Source organism: Stegostoma tigrinum, chromosome 4, assembly GCF_030684315.1.
Source record: "Stegostoma tigrinum isolate sSteTig4 chromosome 4, sSteTig4.hap1, whole genome shotgun sequence".
Lineage (NCBI taxonomy): Eukaryota > Metazoa > Chordata > Chondrichthyes > Orectolobiformes > Stegostomatidae > Stegostoma > Stegostoma tigrinum.
In genome coordinates, this window is record NC_081357.1 from 24,332,806 (window position 1) to 24,352,174 (window position 19,369).

Sequence of the window (19,369 nt, forward strand, 5' to 3'; positions counted from 1 at the left end):
CTCAGACTCTTGAAGCTGCAGACTTTTCTTCTCAATGTAAACGCAAGTTATTGTTATAAAAAGTTAGGCTTTATTCTTTCCATGTTGAAGTCATATTCTGGATCATCTTGTATGTTCATGTTTGTATTATCCCTATTGCTTTTGATGTGAACCTGCGTGGAGTATTTGTGAACTGGAAGGCAGGATGTGAGAATTTGATGTCTGTAAAATGTGCTGTAAATGTTTGTAAAACACTATGGGGAAAGCATGCTTCTTTCTATGCTGAGAGATTCAAAAAGGATGTCTGTGGGTTTGCAGGTGCACAGAGCACCTGAATTGAAATGTTTGTGAGAAAAGGCTATACTGTTAGCAGGCAAAGCAGCATTTTTACCAAAACAACAGGGTTTTGAAGTAAGCCAATTAATTTACAACAGGCCTTAGTTAAAAAACCAATTAAATTTAAATCTGATCATTTTAACAACATAGGCCCAATCCTACTGTAAGAAATTGATACATCATCAATGGTAATAAAAGTGTGGGCATTTGGAAAATTGGGAGAGAGCCAGCTGCCATCTGCAAAAAGAACAGTTCTCAGCTCTAAAAGGAAGAATCACTGGCTCGCACAGAATTCTTTAAGCCGTAGAGTAAGTTCCATCTAAATTAAAGATATCTATGACACAAGTAGTTAATGTTGTTGATCAAAGATTTTGATGGAGAAGACATTCCTAGAAGAAGGTTTCATCAGAAAAGACGTAGAACATTCTAGAAGATGTAACCTGTCTGTAATTTTGAGAGACTAAATTCTACTTTCTTATTTTATATCGGTGGGGCTTGTATTTATTGGAACAGCATACCATTATAATCTTGAGATGGTAGGAACTGCCGATGATGGAGAATCTGAGATAACAAGGTGTAGAGCTGGATGAACACAGCAGGCCAAGCAGCATCAGAGTTTTTCTGAAGAAGGGTCCAGGCCCGAAATGTCAGCTTTCCTTTTAACAGATTATAGGGCTAGGCGCATGTCTCTGGGTGTTTCGGTTTTAGTTATCAGAGGGAAGTCAACCTCTGCTTTATAACACTTTTATATCTGACCTATATTTGGGTTTGCTTAATGGTGACTGTTCTCACAGCTAACTGACCCTCTTTTTAATTGTAAATTTGATCTGAGCTCCCTTTGAAATGCTACATCACTCCCTTATTTGTATGTAGCTGATTTACAGTTATCTCTGATCTTTTCAGATATATCCTGTTTTTGATCCAGTGTTATATTTGCCCGTTTTATTTCCATCTCCCCTGTTAAAGTCCAGTGTAATTCTGCTTTATTTTCCTAATTCTCTCATTAATTCTGATTTCAATGCTCTGCCGTTTCTAAACCCATTTGTGTTTCAAATATGCTCTGCTGCTTTGAGATGACCTGCTTGTTCCACTCAATTCACATTGAAGCAAAAGTGCATTGCTTTGTTGGAGTAGAGCCATATTGAGCAAATTCCTGAATGTGCCATTAAAGTACTTCTTTTTTAACACAAACATTTTCACTAATTAAAGCCAATCATTGATCAATTTAAAATAGCTGATATTTTATCATTTAAACCCTCTAAATTGTCTACGAATGTCATATAATCACAGAATCCCTGCAGTGTGGAAGCAGGCCATTCAGTCCATCAAGCCCACAACTGACCGTCCAAAGAGCATCCCATCCAGACCCACCCCGCTGTAACGATGCATTTCCCACAGCTGGTCCACCTAACCTGCATATCCACAAACTTTATGGCACCTAACCTGCACATTTTTGGACTGCAGGATGAAACTGGAGAACCTGCAGGAAACTCACACACAAACCCGTGGACAATGTGCAAACACCTTGGATAGAATCAAACCCTGTGGGGCAGGTTGCTAACCATTGAGCCACTGTTTCACCTCTAACGGTTAAAGAGAAGAAGGAAGACATTGGGTGAAAGTATCACAATGTATGATACCTGCATGTCAGGGTGGTGAGTGGCTTGGAGGGGAACTTGCTGACCTGCTGTAGGTCATCCACAGTGCTACTGGCAGGGAGGTCCAGGATTTTAACTCTGTGATGGTGAAGGAATGGTGATACAGTTCCAAATTTTAGTTGGTTGTGTGTCTTGGAGACAATCCCATGCAATGCTGTTCCCATGCTTGTGGGTGTAGCTGTGCATCAAGTACAATTCCCTGGAGTTTGGTTAGTGGAGAGTTAGGTGAGTGGGGCAGAAGGTGTTTGCTTACATTTGCTATTACCTTTCTGCCATCTTGCCCTGCTGGAACTAGTCCTTACTCCACAACAGAAAAAGGAGCTGGGGATTTGCTACAGCAGTTCTGCAACATTAAGTGGTAGCAGGGTCAGTACCAGGCTGATGGGGGAAGAGGGGTCAGCACTGGATCCTGTGGGGGAGAGGGTTGTGCCATGCCCTGAGGGGGAGGGGTTTCAGGTCAGACCCTGTGGGAGATGGGATCAGGCGAGACCCTATGGGAGATGGGATCAGGGCAGACCCTGTGGGAAAGGGCATCAGGCCGGACCCTGAGAGTTTGATTACTTTTGCTCACAATGGAATGGGGAATAAAATTCTGAGCAATGATGCAGGAAAGGAGTGAACTGATTGGCCAGGAAGGAATTACCATTCGGGATGAATCTTAAATAGCTGCACAAAGATAGAAATTGCTGGAAAAGCTCAGCAGGTGAGGCAGCATCCGTGGAAAGAAATCAGAGTTAACATTTCAGGTTGACTGACCCCCCTCAGTTTTCCTAAAAAGCAGTCATTTAGAAAGGCGCATTATTAAGGGATTGACTGAGAAGCATTGGCATTAAGTAGAAGTCTGAAAATAACAGCAGGAGATTAAATTTAAGGCAGAGGGAGTCACTTTTAGTCTGATAAATAATAGTCTTAATTTGTTCTGATGTACATAAGAACTATACTTCAGATATGAGAGTAGGTAGGCCCTAGAATTAATATTATTTGAGTTTATGGATGATTTAAGCATTTAAGTTAAATGATAGAAAGAGAGTTCAAAGTTGTGGTATGTTCTTCCTGCTCCATGTGGGAAGCTGGGCACATTTCCTGTGCCTGGGAATAGCATGTGGCAGGGATTGCTTCCAGCTGGTGCTCTGGGAAGCCGTGGGTGTTTGAAGCTGGAGCCGTGGCTGGGGGCACTGTGAAGCATCTGCAAGGCCAAGAGAATTGGGAATAGCATTTATAGAGGGACGGTCACACTGCATGCTAAAACTCCACAGGCAGCGAAGGAATGGGTGACCACCAGAGAAAGTAAGAGGACCAGGCAGGAATTCCTCGCTAAACAAATGTACTGCTTTGGATATTGTCGGGGACAAGTGCCTCTCAGATGAAAGTGACAGAAGCCAAACTTGTTGAACCACAGTTGGCTGTGCTGCATGGGAGATGAAGAAAAAGAGTTGGGAATGTGGTAGTCACAGTTCAATGGGGGAACCTACAGACAGTGATGTCGCTACAAATGTGATTCCAGGATGGTTTGGTGCCTCTAATTATCAAGGGGTGTCTCAGATCAGGACACTATTAAAGTGGGGGGAGTGAACATCAGTTGTGGCACATGTTGAGACCAATGACAAGGATTTAAAAAAAGGGATGAGGTTCTAAAATCAGAATATAGGGAAGCAAATTAAAAAGGAGGAGGAATTTCTTCACCCAGAGAATGGTGAGCCTGTGGAATTCTCTGTCACTGGAAACTCTTAAGGCCAAGACATTGAAGACTTTCAAGAATGATGTAGATATAGTTTTTAGGACTAAAAGGATCAAAGGCATTTGGGGAGAAAGCAGAAACAGAGACCTGAATTGGGTGATCAGCCATGATCATATTGAATGATGCAACAGACCTGAAGGGCAAAATGACCTACTTCTGCTCCTATATTTGATGTTTGCTCTCCTCGGTGGTCAGGTTGCAAGTTTCTGAGATGTGGTTGAAGGAGCCTTGCAGTTTGTTGGTTGTACACACTGTAGCCACTATGTAACAGTCACATGGAAAATGAACATTTACGGAGGTGGTTTGGTTGCTGAACAAGCAGGCAACTTTGATCCAGCTGATACTGCTGAATGTCTTGAACTTTGTTGGAGCTGCTGTCAACCAGGCAAGAAACATGTGTTCTGTCACACTTCTGTCGTGTGCCTTGTCAATCATAAAAAGGGTTTGGGGATTCAGGAGATGGGTTACTTGCCACAGAATATTCAGCTTTTGGCCTGATGTTTAGTTTCTTTAAGGTATTCTTTTAGTTGGTTCATTAAGGATTCCAGTCAATGGGCCAGGAGATTAATGGTGGGGATTTGGTGATGCCATTGAAGGTCAAGGGTTACATTCTCACTTGGTGCTTATGGCTGTTGCCTGGTACTTGTATTGTATGAATCCTACTGTGGCCCGACCAGTGAGTTAAAGAAGTTTAGTTTTCTCCGTTATGTACAGTATATCAGTCTATACCTTCGGGACACTCCACACTTCTGATTTTGTTTTGATTACAGGAAGACATAAATTCAGTTCCTCACTCATCTTAAAACAGTATTTTCTGAACAGTCAGACAGCTTCTCAAACATTGTAATATGTACAAAACGCAGGTGCGGCTGCACTTGGAGTATTGCACACAGTTCTGGTCGCCCCATTACAGGAAGCATGTGGAAGCATTGGAAAGGGTGCAGAGGAGATTTACCAGGATGTTGCCTGGTATGGAGGGAAGGTCTTATGAGGAAAGGCTGAGGGACTTGAGGCTGATTTTGTTAGAGGGAAGACAGTTAAGAGGTGACTTAATAGAGACATACAAGATGATCAGAGGATTAGATAGGGTGGACAGTGAGAGCCTTTTTCCTTGGATGGTGATGGCCAGCACGAAGGGACATAGCTTTAAATTGAGGGGAGATAGATATAGGACAGATGTCAGAGTTAGGTTCTTTACTCAGAGAGTAGTAAGGGTGTGGAATGTCCTGCCCGCAACAGTAGTAGACTCGCCAAGTTTAAGGGCATTTAAATGGTCATTGGAGAAACATATGGAGGATAATGGATTAGTGTAGGTTAGATGGACTTCAGATTGGTTTCACAGGTTGGCGCAACATCGAGGGCCGAAGGGCCTGTACTGTGCTGTAAAGTTCTTAGTTATTTGTTCTATATGTGATCAGGGCGAACCTTGAACTTTTGATTTTTGGACTCAGCTTCAAGATGGGTGGTGGAGCAAAATGGTCTGTATTAGATAAACCTTTGGCCTTTTTATCAGCTTTTTAGACTTCAAACATATTCCATTGCAATTTCTCTTTGTATGTCATTTGTAAGTCTGCGCTTATTTTTGTCTGTGAATTTTCTGTTCCTGCTTATGACTGCATATTTATTGACTTAGGGTTTTCTTTTGTAATGCCAGTGAAGCTGTCAGCATTTGCTAGCATTACTCCTTGGGCACTGACGATTCCACACTCCTGGCATCACATGCTGTTTCAGTTCCCATAAATACCATTTTCTGAAAAACTTCCACTTCTAGACTGTTAGCCTCACCAAACCTGCCCTTGAACAGGCTACAGTTTATTGAAAGCAGTTTAATGGGTGTTTTGTAAGGCAGCTAGCATTTGAAAGGGTTAACTGATGCCATGGAATAAATTCTGCTTATCAGAATAGAAAGAACTGTTCCTGGGAGGAATTAATTTATGTTCCAGCTCCAGTCTCTAAGCTGTGGCTTGAGTAAAGAATAAGGTAGAGTCACCATTGTCCCATCAGACACATTCCAGAGACAACTGGCAGCGGTCTAACCTAAGAGGAAGAGGTTGGGAAGGACAATTCCTTCACGATAAGTTCAGCAGGCACAGGAATTGAACCCACGCTGTTGTTGTTTTACTGAGTTTCAAATCAGCTACTTACCCAAAAGAGCTAACTGACTCCCTGTCGCTTTAGCATTAAGTCTGAGCAGCTAACAGTAATATGCTTAACTCGTAGACTGAGCCTGATGTCTCACAAGAGACTATCATGAATCACGCAACACCAGGTTATAGTCCAACAGGTTTAGTTGAAGTCACAAGGTTTTGGACCCTCCAAAAGCTTGTGATTTCAAATAAACTTGTTGGACTATAACCTGGTGTTGTGTGACTTCTGTCCTTAGATGGACCTCCGCATCAAAAGACTATCATGTACCTGAAATGTATTACATTTAGCTATTAAGTACAAACCTGCAGAATTTATCTCGATTGAGTATATTTTCTGCTGAAGATTTATGTGGTAGTTTTCTCCACTTAGTATCAGTAACTCAGTCTAATACCAATGTAAAAGGTTTATTTACAGTTTCAAGAGAATTGGGCCCTGCTGGCAAAGCCAATATTTATTGCCCCTGAACTGTGTCAGACAGCAGTTGACAGTCCAGCAATGCAGTTGACTCTCAACTACCCTCTGAAATGGCCTAGCAAGCCATTTGGTTCAAAGGTGACAAGGGATGGGCAATAAATGCTGGCCAGCCAGTGAAACCCATTTCCCACAGGTGAATTTAAAAAGTCAGCCCCATGACTGTGAGTCCAGAGCCAGATGTAGGCCTGACCAGGTGAGAATGGCAGGTTTCCATTTCCTAAAAGACATTAGTAAACCAGATTGTTTCAGCGCTAGTAGGAACTGCAGATGCTGGAGAATCTGAGGTAACAAGGTGTAGGGCTGAATGAACACAGCAGGCCAAGTAGCATCATAGGAGCAGGAAGGCTGATCTTTCTTCAGAAATGGGGGAGGGGAAGAGGTTTCTGAAATAACCCCCTTCTCCTCCCCCATTTCTGAAGAAAGGTCTAGGCCTGAAACATCAGCTTTCCTGCTCCTCTGATACTGCTTGGCCTGCTGTGTTCATCCAGCTCTACACCTTGTTATATCAGTAAACCAGATTGCTACATCCATTGGTTTCATACAAAACAAATGCAGAAGAAACTCAGTAGTTCTAACAGTATCTGTGCAGAAAAATTGAGTTAACATTTCAAGTCTGATACGACTGTTCAATATTTCATGTTTGCCATGAAATTAGCTTTTAATTCCAGAGTAATGAACTAAATTTGTCCATCTGCTATGGTGATGATTTGGACGCATGTCCTTCAGAGCATTACCCAGGGGCTTTTGGAGTACTAGTCCAGTGATAATACCATGCCAAGACCATCAACTTTGCCTCACTCTTCAGTTGGCTCAATAAGGCATTGCTGCACCATGAAAGCACAGTAGCACCAGTTGGAACTATGCTTCATACAGCTCAGCAAATAGGACTGTGGGTTTCAGCAAGATACTGCTGGCCTGAAGAAACCTCCAGCTTTACAAAAGTCTCAATCGTGTGGGGAGAGGAAAGAAGGAAAAGAAATCTAGTCCAAAAACAATGTGTGTATCTTTAATTATTCAGTAGCTTAAAAGCATATGGAGTCAATCAATTTCTGTGAATGTACCTGATGGCAGTTAAAAAGATAAACTACAGTAATAGCAGTACTAAGACTGCCTGTAGAAGCTCAAACAGATGGAAGTAGTGAAATAAATTGAAAACTTTTAAGAAGATGATGCAAAGTTTAATCAACGCTGCAAGAGGAAAAACCAAATCATGAACCCAGGATACGGAAGTCAATATTGGACTGCTAAAGTGAATTAAGCCCCTTAGAGGAGAGACGGCTCTGAAGAAGCTTCACACCAGACCTGAAACATTAACTCTGTTTCTCTCTCTACAGTGGTTCATTTTGGAAGGTCGAACTTGAATGCAGAATACAGGGTTATTGGTATGATTCTCGGCAGCATGGAGGAACAGAGGGTTCTTGGGGTCCACATCCATGGATCCCTCAAAGTTGCAGCCCAAGTTGATAGGCTTGCAAAGAAGGCAAATGGTATGTTAGCTTTCGTTGGCAGGAGAATTGAGTTTAAGAGCCGTGAGGTTATGCTGCAGCTCTATTACACTCTGGCTAGGCCACATTTGGAATATTGTATGCAGTTCTGGTTGCCTTATTATAGGAAGGATGTGGAAGCTTTAGAGAAGATGCAGAGGAAATTTACCAGGATGCTGCCTGGACTGGAGGGTGGTTCTTATGAGGAAAGATTGAGGGAGCTAAGACTCTTTTCATTGGAGCGAAGAAGGATGAAAGGTGACTTGATAAAGGTGTACAAGATGATGAGAGGCATAGATACAGCGGATAGTCAGAGACTTTTTCCCAGGGCAGAAATGTCTATTATGAGGGAGCATAATTTTAAGGTGATTGGAGGAAGGTGTAGGGGAGATGTCAGAGGTAGGTTCTTCACACAGAGAGTGGTGGGCGTGTGGAATGTGCTGCCGGCAGTGGTAGTGGCGTCAGATAGTTTAGAGACTTTTAAATGACTTTTGGATAGGCACATGGATGATAGTAAAATGTAGGGTAGGTTGATCTTAGTAGGATAACAGGTCAGCACAATATTGTGGGCCAAAGGGCCTGTACTGTTCAATTTTTTTTCACAGTGTGAAGGCACCACTGGCTAAGTAGCATTTATTGCCCATCCCCAGTTGCCCAGAGGGCAGTTCAGAGTCAACCACACTGCTGTGTGACTGGAGTCACATGTAGGCCAGACCAGGTAAGGATGGCAGTTTTCTCCCCTAAAGGACATTAGTGAACCAGATGGGGTCTTCCTGACAATCAACAATGGATTCATGGTCATTGTGATTGAATTCAAATTCCACCATCTGCCATGGCAGGATTTGAACCTGGGTCCCCAGAATGTTCTCTGGCTCTCTGGATTTACAGTCCAGCAATAATGCCACTAGGCCATTGCCTCCCCTATGTTCTGTGATACCAGGCCTGCTGAGTTTATCCAGTATTCTGTGTGCCAGTGGTTTGACAACATACACTTCAGAATTTTAATAACTGCTCATGTATTGGAAAATTCAACAAAGATAACTGTTACACATGGATTAAAAGCAGCAACAAAAACTCCTTTTGGAGTGAACTGTTTCTTGAGATGAAAGGAACAATGAGAAACTACTATAAAAGGAGTTACAGCAACATTTGAAGTAACCATTCCTGGGAAGAAGGAGATACAGAACGAACATAAATGAGCTGTTTCCTGGGAGAGGGAATATAACAAATACTTGATAACACCTGCCTTGTTACAAATGGCCAATAAAGACCTACTGGCAGAAGCAATGTTCTGAGGTAAAGGGGTTAATTGAAAGAAAATGCTGTGTTTTAAACTGGCAACTAGCCCTGAATGGAGGACAAAGGAGCTAATTTTGATGAGAAGGTAAGTCGCAAATTTGAGGTCTCTAAAAGTGTAATCAATGTTGGAGATGAAAGAATTTACTGAATCAGCAATAATGCCACATCACAAGCTTGAAAGAAAGAAATCTGTACGAGGATCTAACACCATGACAACCTCAATAGCGGAACTATGAGCAACAACACTGCAAAGGGACTGGGCCCTGGAACTTCCAGAGATAACTCACTGTTGGTTGAAATCCTGGCCGGATTTCACCGTTAATCGGCTAACAGCTAAGTTGGATTGCAGGCTTATACTTGCTTACTTGAGGGATCTTAATACAGTTTAAATCCTTGTTTCTGTTCTTGATTTTCTGTGGGATTTACTAATAAGTAAAATTAAAGGTAACCTGAGTTGATTTACCTACAACAGTGGTAAACCCTACTTAACTGAAATAATTGTACAAAACAAATGCGTTTTTAAATCTGTCTTTTGTAAGGTTAGTTATAAGGTTTTTAATATTGAATCTCTGGCCCTGTCAGTAGTTTAACCTCCTGTTTGCCTGCATTGCAGTTTAAATAGGAGCTACTTTAAGGTGGTATTCCATAATTCTTCTTTGGGCAGTTGTTGGCCTTTGAAATTCTGTCTGAGTGAGCATTGGTCATTAAATGTGTTCATAACTGAGTTACACAGATTTTTGATCAATATGGGAGCTGGGGACAAGAGGGAGCTGGCAGAAAATTTGGGTTAATGCTACCATTAGCCATAATCTAACCAAGTGGTGCAGCAAGCCTGACTGGCCAAACGGTCTTCTGCTGGTTCTAGTTCTTCTGACCCATGGAACCTTAAATGATGACATTGTCTTCCATGTGTACTTACACCGAGTTTTTTGCATCCTTAGTTCAGCCAATGGACCAGGGAATCATTAGATTTATGAAAAATCACCACACAGGATGTTTATTTTTGCATCACCTTGTGAATTGCTGCTGAAGTGATTGCGTTTAAAAAGGCTTTCAGGTATCAGAAATGTCATCTGGTGTTTGGCAAAAGCACAGGTCAATGTAACAGAAGAATCTTGTAAAACGTGGCATAGATTTTGTCCTATGGTAATGTTTAATGAAATGGTAATGTGTTCATTTTGGCGATGATATGCGATGGGATTTAGAGATAGTTGAGGGATCTTTACAACCCCTGATCCTGTGGCTGTTGGCAACAGGAATAAAGATGACAATGTTTCTGAAGGAGAGAAGAACTATGGAAGGGGAGATGAATCTCACCTCCCACTGCGTTCACATCCAGCTTTTATAAACCAGCAAGATGTAAATTATAAAAACCGAAAGAACTGTACATGCTGTAGATCAGGAACAAAAACAGAAGTTGATGGAAAAGCTCAGCAGGTCTGGCAGCATCTGTGAAGGATAAAAAACAGAGTTAACGTTTTGGGTCCAGGGACCCTTCCTCAGATGTAAATTATGTCCACAGCATCCAAGGGAAACCCAGTACAAGAAAGAAATGGCATTGCAGCAAATGTTTGATGCAGTTTGAATCATAGAATTGTGACAATGTGGAGGGAGGCAATTTGACCCATTATGTCTGATTTGAATTCTGCATATTCACAGCATCGGCAAAGCCAAGCCTAATTTCATGAACCACCACAACCTGATTAAACACAGGACACAAAATGAGCTGCCCTTGCTGCCAATGATCGGTCACATTCTCCTATGTTCCTTCCATTTTGATGCAGTCACTGTAGTTTGGGTGTAGAGAACGGCCGTAGAGAAATAGAGAGAGACACACATATACATAACTGGTGGTGAGATTAAGCTGTGAGTCACAAGTGAGTGAGAAGGTTCAGAAGGTAGGGGCTTCATGGTGACTTCAGCCAATACAGAAATTGTTGGTTTCACAAACTGGCCATCCAGCCCACTGAGCTAACTGGCAGACAAATGGGAATTAATGTCAATTCTGTCCAATTCTTTATTCTGCGCTTTATTAGATCACCTGCTTGCTTGGTGTGGAACAGTGCGTAAAGATGGTCTGAGAACTCTTTAGATAAAGTGGAGCTTTTAAGGAGGCTCTGTGTTCCCAGGCAGCAACAATAGAACATCAGATTACGATGAGGTTATGACGAGGACACTTTGACCCAAAGTTCCTGTAAATTTGGGAAGGGAATGTTGAGTATGACTTGGATGCATGTGCAGTTAACTCTGCAGCAGCTACCATGCGTATAGTGTGTTATTTGGAGCATTTTTAAAAAACCAGTTCTGATGCCAGAATATACTCCTATGTGCTCAGTGACTACATTTTACAGTTAAAGACGTGATAGATGTTTTGGTTCTACATGAAAACTGCTTCTTGCATTATTTATTAGCTTAATATTTCTAAAGGCAGCATTTTCAGACAACGTTCCAGGTCGATACCCTTCTTCAGAATTGGGGAAGGGGTAGGGAGCTGGGAAGTAAATAGAGGGAGGAGGGATGGGGCTGGAAAAAGTAGGTAGGATGGCGACAGGTTGGGATTGGTCAGTGGGAACCACCACCTACAATACAACTCCATGACCAAAGAGATATTTCCCTCCCCACCCCTACCTGGCTTTTGTAAGAACCAGTCTCCCTCCACGACTCCCTCATCCAACCCCGGCACCTTCCCTTGCAGCTGCAGGAGGTGCTACACCTGACCCAACACCTTCTCTCTCCCTTCCATCCAAGGCCCAAAGCAAACTTTCCAAATCTGACTGGGGTTAACCTATACATTGTCTAACCTGGTCTAGTGTATCAGTTGCTCCTGATGTGGTCTCCTCTACATCGGTGACACCAAGTGCAGAATCCATTACTGATTTGTGGAGCATCTGCATTCTGTACGCAATAATTCACAATACCTTCCAGTCACGAACCATTTTAACTCGCCCTCTGACTCCCTTGGTGACATGTCCATCCTGGACCTTTTCTAGGGTCACAATGACACCACACGCAAACTGGAGGAGCAACAACTCATATTCCGGCTCAGGAGCCTACAGCCCAATGGCCTCAACATAGAATTCACCAGTTTCAAGAACTCCGCATCCCTGGTTTCATCCCATGTCCAAACCCCCTCTCATCCCCACCTCTTTGACCTGACACAAACTGTCCATCTTCATTCCCACCTATGCATCCCATCCTTCCAACCGTCCAATCCCCGCTGCCCCCTACCTGCATCCACCTCTCACCACCCCACCAATCCTCCCTCCTGCCTCCTTGACCTGACACAACCTGTCCATCTTCTCTCCCACCGATCCACTCCTCCCACTTCACTGACCAATCCCCACCACTGCCTACCTGCACTCACCTATCACCATCGCAACTACCATCCCCAGCCCCACCCCTCCTCTCCGTATTTATTTTAGAGGTCCCTTCCCCACCCTATTTTCTGAAGAAGGGTTCCAACCCGAAATGTCAGCTTTCCCACTTGTCTGATGCTGCCTGGCCTGCAGTGCTGACACCATGTTAACACTGACACCATCTGCAGTTCTTGGTATTTTCAGACATTTGCTGCCACCATGCGTTTGAACTGGGTATTACTTCTGGTGTATTTAAGGCCACAAAATGCAGTTCTTGTACAGAGATAACAGGAACTGCAGATGCTGGAGAATCCGAGATAACAAAGCGTGGAGCTGGATGAACAGCAGGCCAAGCAGGGTCTGATGAAGGGTCTAGGCCTGAAATGTCAGCTCTTGTGCTCCTAAGATGCTGCTTGGCCTGCTGTGTTCATCCAGCTCCACACTTTCTTAACTTGCAGTTCTTGTACAAGTTGCTTATGCTGTTAAGTATGACATGGACAAACTAGCAAAAAGCTGACAGATTTTTCTTCACAGAAAGAATGATCAGTTGATGGAACCAACTCTTGTGTAGGTGGGGGAAACAAAAATCTGGAATAACCCTGATCATTGTCTTCCTCTCTGGTCTCTTGGTCAAAAACCTGGAACTCCTTGCCTTAACAGCACTATACAGACTGCAGTGTCAAGATACAAGTCCTAAAATGTCCTACTTGCACTGAGATCAGCAACACAAAACTGGGCACCCACAAAGCTCTGAGGGTGATCCTACAACAGCAAATACCTACTCTAAACCCACCTGCAACTTCATTGCTCAGCATATCTCTCACTCTACCATCGAGCCGGGCGATCAATTCTGGTTCAGGGAAGAGAACAGGAAGTATGCCAGGACCAGTACCAGGCATTCCTAAAAATGAGATATTAACCTAGTAAAGTCACAATGTGTTTGCCAAATAGTAAATGATGAGTGTAGAGTTAAGTGATTCCACAATCAAAGGATCGGATAGAGCCTTACAGCATGGAAGCAGATCCTTTGGTCCAACTTATCCATGCGGACCAGGTTTTCCATGGTCATTTGGCCCATATCCCTCTAAATCTTTACCATTCGTGTACCTGTCCAAATATCTTTTAAATTTTGTAACTGTACTTGCAGATACCACTTCTCCTGCAATTCATTCCACGTACGAACCATCCTCTGGGTGGAAAAGTCGACCCTCGGGTCCCCTTTAAATCTTTCTTTCCTCACTTAAAATTATGTCCTCTAGTTTTGAATCCCCTACACTAGGGAAGAGACCTTTGCTCTTCATTTTATCTATGCCCATGATGATTTTCTAAGCCTTTGTAAGGCCATCCCTCAACTTCCTACACTCCAGTGAAAAATGTCCCAGCCTCTCCTTACAAATCACGTCCTTCAGTCCCAGTAACATCCTTGTAAATCTTTTCTGCACCATTTCCAATTTAATAATATCCTTTCTATAGCAGCGTGATCAGAACTGTACACAGTACTCCAAAAGAGTCCTCACTAATGTCCTGTACAACCGCTACATGATGTCCCAACTCCTATGCTTAATGACCTGAGCAATAAAGGCAGGCATGCCAAATACGTTCTTCACCACCCTGTCTACCTGTGACTCAACTTTCAAGGAACTATATACTGAACCCCTGGGTCTCTCTGTTCAACAGCATTCCCCAGAGCCCTATCATGAACTGTGTAATTCCTATGCTTGTTTGTCTTACCAAAATGCAGTCTAAGCCCTGAGGCGCATCATACCTAGTCATGAATGGTCGTGGACAATTATACACTGGAGGACGAAGGTCCACAATTATCTCCCTCCATGAGGGGGGAGCCCAGTGCAACAGATAAGACTGAAGCATTCACAACAACCTTTAGCCAGAAGTGCAGAGTGGATCATTCATTTTGGCCTCCTCCAGTGGACCGCCAGCAATGTAAACACTACTCTTCAGCTAATTCGCTTTGCTACATGACAATGTTCCGTCAATAGCACTTTGGACCTGTGCTCCAGAACTTGCTGCTCCCCTGCCTAAGTTGTTCCAGTGCTGCTACATCTACCTGACATTTTGGAAAATTGCTCAGGACAAATCCAACACAGCCAATTTCTGCCCCATCAGTCTACTCTCAATCATCAGTAAAGTGATGGAAGGTGTGATCAGCAGTGCTATCAAGCAGCACCTGCTCAGCGACAACCAGTTTGGGTTCAGCTCCTGACCACATTACGCAGAAACATAGAAAGTAGGAGCAGCCAGGAGGCCATTTGGCCCTTTAATTTGCTCTGCTATTCAATATGATTGTGGCTAGTCATCCAATTCAGTACCCAGTTCCCATTTTCTCCCTAGAACCTTTGATTCCCTTTAGCCTTAATAACTATATCTAATTTCTTCCTGAAAATACACAATATTTTTACCTTAGCCTGTTCTGTGGTTCAATCATTCTGACATTGACAATAAGAGTTGAATTCTAGAGGTGAGGTGAGAATGACCACCCTTCACATCAAGGCTGCATTTTGACCTCGTGTGGCATTAAGGAGCCCTAACAAAATATAATCAGTGGTAAACTGGGGTAAAAATATCTGCTGCTTGGAGTCATACCTGGGACAAAAGAAGATTGTAGTGATTTTTGGAAGTCAGAGGTGTCCCTGGCCTAGCCATCTTATGTGGCTTCATCAATGATGTTTCCTCCATCATAAGGTCAGAAGGGAATGTTCGCCAATGATTGCACAATGTTCAGCACCAGGAAGGTCTGGAAATTGTCTGGACTGACAAGTGGCAAGTTATTCTCACATCACACTAGTTCCAGGCAATTATCATCTGCAATAGGAACAAATTGCCCCTCAACATTCAATGGCATTGCCATCACTGAATTCCCCACTGTCAATGTCTTGGGGGTTGCCATTGACCAGTATCTGAACTGGCCTAGAAATATAAATACTGTGGCTGCAAGAGCAGATCAGAGGTTAGGAATACACTAGTGACTAACTCCCCAAAGCCTGATCACTATCTACAAGGCACATGTCAGGAGTGTGATGGAACACTCCCTCCTGCCTGGATGAGCGCAAGATGGTACACTATCGTAACTCACCACAGCTCCTTCAACAGCACCTTCCAAACCTATGATATCTACTGTTTGGAAGGGCAAAAGCAAGACATACATTGGAACACCACCGCCTACAAATTCCATTTTAAGTAAGCACACTACCTGATTTGGAATGTATCACTGTTCCCGCGGTGTCATTGGGTCAAAATCCTTGGAATCCCTTCCTTACAGCAGTGTGGGTGTACCCACAACATTTGGGCTGCAGTGGTTCAAAAAGGCAGCTCACCACCACCTTCTCAAGCACAAATATGGATAGGCAATGAATGTTGGCCCTCCTTCAATGCCTACATGTTATGAATGAATAAAAGAACATCTTTTTGAAGCCCTAACCACTACTTTAAAGCCACCCACTCTCCCACAGAGAGACAAACAAAAATAAAGGTATTATTGGTATGTAGAAAATACACTGGAGAGACCCATCCTCAGGATTGATGAGATTATCCATTTGCATCCCAAACGCTTCCATTTTCCAATCTCCTTTGCCAGATCTTCTACTTCTTTGCGGGAGGCACAAGGCAACGGGTACACTTGCTACAAAATCTCTTAGTGACTAGTTAAAAGCAACAGCTTAAAGCAATTGTGGCTAGAAAATAACAGGCTTTTTTTCTGTCTTTCAATTACTTTTAGCACAGACAACGAGAGGCACAGAGCCTGTTCCTTCAACAGTCCGGGGCCTTTCACCCTCCATTGTGAACACCCAAGCTGTTCACCTGCCCAGCAGCCAATTAGAAAGCTGTTTTCAGGCTGGTGACATCCAGCACCCACAACTGGTCACAATTACACAAACCAATCAGCAATCTGTTGCTGGCCAAATCTCATGCTGCACACAAACCCTGGGTGCTGAAGCAGTTTTACTTTCTTTCCCCACTGCCAGTGAAGCAAGAGTGTAAACATAGCTCAGAATGAGTTACAGTCACTTGTTTTTAAAAGTGCAGCAAATCCTTCTGCAGTCCTTGGTTTTAAATCAATCAATTATTCATTTAAGGCCACAATCAAAAATAAAGAAAAATAAAAAATGCTAGTTTTTATATAATCAAAATATTAAATAAGTGTTCATGGCATCAGGGAATGGCTTAAAGGAATAACAGGAAATCATTTTAACAAACTACAGCAGCAGTTTTTTCATCCATCTTCTCAAGATTAAAATGTCTACTGAAGGACACAGGAGGGAGAGACAATGGATGGGGAGTGTAATGGGGAACTCAGAATAGGAAATGGACTGGAGAACCTGGAATAGGGAGTGGTCAAGGGAGCCAAGACACAGGATTCCTAACTGACACTGTGGTGGGTGGGGACAATGGATTGCCAACAACGTGTTCAGGGATATATATGAAAGTACAAGTGTTGTAATCTAAATGGAAGTGGATAGCTCCTTAAATGATTGAGCTTACAAAAGAAATAGCAATAAGAGATGAGATGCTTTCTGAGCTGACCAAACTATTTGGAAGCTAATGTCTACCCTGGCAAAAGCAGTCTGCAAATGGTTGGAATCTACATTCCACAATCCTTATTTGAAAAAAAATCCAAAAACTGCTGCGGTGAACAGTGACTATCCCCCTGGCTTGGGAAGGGTCCTCCCTTTGCTCTGAACACCTAAAAGCATGCAGGATGAAAGACATTAAGGTTGAGAGAATTTCACAAGCCTTATGGCATCAGAAATAAATGTAAATCTGGGGGATATTACAAAAGGAAGGACAGAGAGAATGAAAATGTCTGGTAAGGTAATTGGTAGTGATTAAGGAATAATGTATTTGGGCCATTAGAGAGCACTCACAAGATGAACAGGGGACTGAATATACATATATAAAATTTGAACAAGTGAAGAAAATGTGACAGAATGCACTCTGAATCTGTATGTTGAAATATCATAGTAGGTGACTTCAGATAAAATGCTGATTGAACATGGACAGAGTGATTCTGAAAAGAACAACTCCCAAATGGTTGTATTTTGGTCACATATGTGGGAGAAGGGGCCAGTGAAATGGAAGTATAAATAGGATCCCTAGTGTGGGAAACAAGCCATTCAGCCCAACAGGTCCACACCAACTCTCCAAAGACCATCCCACTCAGACTCACCCCACCCCTCTAACCCTGCATTTGCCACAGCTAATCCACCGGACCCATACATGCCTGGACATTATGGGTAATTTAGCATGGCCAATCCACATTAGGTCAACGTACAGGATGCGGAACAGATTGACAATCGGAGGTAAGGCTGTGGAAGGCACGAAAATTTGGTATGAGCTCTGCAAGTGGACTTGGAAGTGTGCATGATCCTCAGAAAAGATCACGGACGACCAGTTTGTTGAATAAGGCTTAGTCTCTTTCCAAAACATCAAATTTTATTTTAATTTCACACTTAAAATCAAACAGTAATTTACTGTCTAAATTCTAAATGTCATCTGAGTTTAAGCAGGAGGAACAAGTTCACTAGTTCAGAGCAGTTGGTTAACTAAATTAAACAACTTAAGTTTTCCTATAGCTGGGACTGAGCTAAAATAGAGCATAGAAATAGGCACAGCCAGAATAGGGTGGGGGTGGCAGGGGGAGGAGGGAGGTGGATGTCACTGGCCTGATCATCCAGAATCCCTAGGTTTGAAATTGTTCATCAGAACCTACATGTTCCAAAACAATTTGGAGGGGTGGTGTAGTAACATCGTCACTGGATTAATGGTCCTGACACCTAGGGTAATGGTCTGGAGACATGATGTTGAATCCTACTGTTATAAATGATGAAAGCCAATTCAGAACTACAGACGATAGTTCTGGGGGCATGGGCTTCAACTCAAGTGCTCTCAGGTTGCATTGGTAGTGTCCTTACCTCTGAGTCAGAAGGCTCAGCTCTGAGTCCAAACTGTTCAAGGTTTATCATAACATCTGTAAACAGACTGACATTAAAAACATTTATACTTAGCAACATTGAGTAAAGCTATGGTGCAGTTACTAGTGCTGTTGCTATCTGCATTTAGATGTTGCGGCTTCATGCACTGTTCTAATACATCAGCACAAAAATCTAGGTTGTTAACACATCACATTACCTTTGCCAAAAGCCATTCTAGTCTGATAAGTACCTGATCTCAGAAACTAAGCAGTCCCAGGCCTGAGGCATGAGTCTATGAGCTGCAGTAGACTTTCTCCCTTGGAACAGGAGAATGTGATGTCCACCAGGAGCCTTAAAGATTTCAGACAGATGGAATTCAGTTGCATTATTTCCCCCACTAACATTGTGATCTTGTCCCCTTCCTTGCTTTCCCCATCTTTTTAGATTATTTAAAAATCAGGTGGCGTTGATTGTTGAATTTTGGGACATCTCGGCTGGATAGGAATTTGTAGTGGCTTGGGAGAGATTTGTCACATTCCATTTAGGTAACAATGACAAGATAGGAGCAGGAAAGAGGTTCTGCTTGGTCAGTGTGAGGAATTAGGTACCAACATGAAAAAAAAATAAATACATGGTGCAAAATATGTAGTGGGGGAGGTGGGTTCTGGTTCATGGGGCAATGGCAACAGTATTGGAGAAAACAAGGTCTTAAATCCGCGTAAGTCTGCACCAGGGCCAGTCTTCTGACAAGCCGTTTCTCAACTAGAGAGAACTTTAAGCTAAACAGTGGGGGTGAGAGATCAAGCTTGGGCAGGTGTAACAAGCTGTAATCTGGGAAATGACAGTCAGAATATGGTAGGAAGGGACAGAGAAAATGAACCTGAGAATACAAGTCAAGATGTTACAAAGATAAAGAGAGCCAAAACTAAAGATTCGGTATCTGAATGAGGATAACATTCATAAAGTAAAC